The sequence below is a fragment of the Schistocerca nitens genome, chromosome 2 (genome assembly GCF_023898315.1).
Source record: "Schistocerca nitens isolate TAMUIC-IGC-003100 chromosome 2, iqSchNite1.1, whole genome shotgun sequence".
In the NCBI taxonomy this organism is placed as follows: Eukaryota; Metazoa; Arthropoda; class Insecta; order Orthoptera; family Acrididae; genus Schistocerca; species Schistocerca nitens.
In genome coordinates this window covers 402,071,102-402,074,318 of record NC_064615.1, presented here as the reverse complement: position 1 = coordinate 402,074,318, position 3,217 = coordinate 402,071,102, and positions in this window count along the sequence as shown.

Sequence of the window (3,217 nt, the reverse complement as noted above, 5' to 3'; positions counted from 1 at the left end):
TGACTTACATGCAGTGGCTTCAGGAAGCGTTCAAAAATTTTTTTCTTGAAATTGACCTCTCAACTAACACTACCACAACGAAATTTTTAATGCATTGAAAAAGTCAAATAAAACTTAGTACCTCAGTTTTCTCTGTTTATTTTTTTTCCCTGGAAATTGACCTCTCAACCAACACTACCACAATGAAATTTTTAATGCATTGAAAAAGTCAAATAAAACTTAGTACCTCAGTTTTCTCTTTTTTTTTTAATCTCATTCTGTTTTGTAATTTAGTAATTTTTGTGAGCTTATCACTGATTACTTTACTTTATTAATAATATACAGCACTACTGAATGCATATCGTGTTTTAATTGATTTATGCATATTTTTTACTGCACTAGGACTGTAATTTTGAAAATGCTTTACTTGTATAACTACTGACTAATCTATGATTTAACATTCGAAACTACTTGATCATTTTCATAATTTATACATAAAACAAAGCACTTCTTCTGAAAAACACTACTTCAGTCCCCAGAACATCACTGTAACAAAATTTTACTACATTTCCATGAATTTCCTTCAATATTATAAAATATTTGCTCATAACTATATTACAGAAATGATTTTGCATTGGTGCGCTACCGAGTCCTCTCAAATCAATAACATCCTTTCACTTCATGTAGGATTATTATTTTAATTGAAGTTTGCTATTAGTATTTTTCAAAGTTTCTTTATATTTGCAGCTCAAGTCAGTGACTGAAATTTATCCACTACCAAACATAGATGAACTTTTGCCAAAATTGGGCCACAGCACAGCACCTTTTCAGTAAAACTGACATCACAGAAGCATATTATCAAATTCCCTTGGACTCAGTATCACAAGCTTACCTAGTGCTCAATACACCATCCAACATTATAGTAAGTTATCTTTCAGAATCTCATTATTCCCTGCCATATTTCAGCATTTTATGTACCAGTTAATACAAGATATTCCAAATGTGCTACCACTTTCACAATCTCAAGCTCTTATTTCCAGAGAGAAGCAGCAAGAAGACTCAAACGAAAAATTGTGCAAGTGTTCTTTCATGCAACCGACCATTCCTCTCCTCCATCTTTGGCCCTACACATCACATATCAACTCTGACTATCACTTCCAGCCCAGGTTGCTGTACTTTCTTAATTTTCACTATTATATCCACTACTGGGTAGCGACTTCACATGCTAACACAGATACGCTGTCCCAATTTCAGTTTTGGACCAATATGTTACACTGCCTCACTCTGTACAACACGGTTGGCAGATACACTTCTAAATCTAGATCTGGTGGCCATGGCAAAATCCAATGCACCTAAACCAATTAGTTCTGTTGTCTGTCTTGGACCACTTCATCTTCATTCCTCCCTCTCTTTTGCCACGAGTACTGCGCCTCTTGTATACTGCCCATTAGTGCAAGTCCTGGATGAAAAGTGTGGCACAACACATGTTCCGGCACAATATTGATTCCGACTTTGTCCACCAATGATCCACCTGTCAGGCCCCACAAACTGGACCTATCCAATGATTATCTCCCTGACCTAATGTTATGGAGTCATAGGAGTGTATCTACCTAGATTTTTGTTAACCTGTTTTTTCAGACAATGTAATTTAACTGGGACTGATTCATTGTCTCACAGCTCTTGTATGTTTGGGATGTTCAAGGTGATTTCTTCCTCTACTACTGTGGCACTGAGAAATATATTTGCTCTTGAAGGCCCCCCACACTTGGCTTCAAATAACAGGATGGCATTCATCTCCCATGACTTTGGCAGTTTTGTGTCCATAACGGGATTCAACACCTTGTACTTAACCCTGCCTCCAACAGATGTGTAGAATACTTTGTCTACACTTTCAAGATCTAGCTCTACAAGGAAATGATGCACATTTTCTACAACACCCTCTGCAGTTTTATGGCAACTTACAGGGCCATTTCTTCACTGAGGCCTTTCCCTTTCGGGTCACTGCACAGTTCTATTGCAGTACTGAAACAGTCAAAGTCCATGCCAGTTGCTTTATTGGTTTGATTTTCACTATGGATTTTGTTTGTGGATGCTTACTCTTTGGAATCTTTTAGTAACTGGCTACTCTGACATTGCATGAACTGGACTTTGATTTGATTACTTACTTAAACACAGCTTGCTTTGCTCTGGAGAGCTTACTATAACATATCTCAATTTCTTGAATAAACCAGGATGAGTGTATGTTAGTTTTGAATGTTAAATGCCTACACAAAACTTACAAACACTGTGGCTTCTATTTATTGTGATGCAAACAAACCAGAATAATAAATGAACACATCGATGCCTACTTAAAAGCATCACTAACAACATATTTACAATGAATGTTCACTTTCAGTTAGTTATTACTCAGTCTCATATGGTACTCACTTATAATTTGCAATATTTAACTTACCTCAAACACCAAATTAACAAATTGATAGTTCAACTTTCACAGCATTTGCTATAACACACTACTCAATAGGTTTGAAAAGACTTTTGACAACAATTTCATGTTTTTCCTAAATTTGCACATCAGTGGTTTATTTTTCTTCCAATCTTGTAACATTTCCCTTCACTTGCTATTGAATCCGTTATTGAGACTTTCAACCAACCACACATTGATGGAATCAAGATTGAGAACACCGACACCAGAGATTTTTCCGTCATGATGAGTGAGCCAAAACAACTTCAACAAGGGATTGCCTTGGGACAGGAAGAAGCAACCCAACCTTTAATGCTATCATGTGTCTTGCAGTTTAGATAGTATGGCCTAATTTCTGACGTAAATGAGAACAGTATTAATTGTTTTTTAAAAAGTATCTTGTTACAAGGTTCAACAACAGGTCACCAAAATATCATGGAAAAATTTCACACATGTCTAGGAAGAACTCTAATTGCAACTTTTGGCTAATTTAAAAAACTTTCACTCTGGAATGATATAGCTGTGTAATTTTAAAAATGTAGGAATATAAATACATGAGAATATTGGAAGGTTGGGGTTATAACACATCTTTACATTGAACACTATTTTTTATTACATTTTAATCATATGTTGACACCTAGCAAAATGAGCAGCTGCAATGTCATGGAAAATAGAAGCAGTCATGACCCTGTCCAAGGGATATCTGATCTCTCATGGTTTCTGCCACTAAAATTGGCTGAGAAATTGTTTGGACTAAAAATAAAAGTGTAGAAAAAA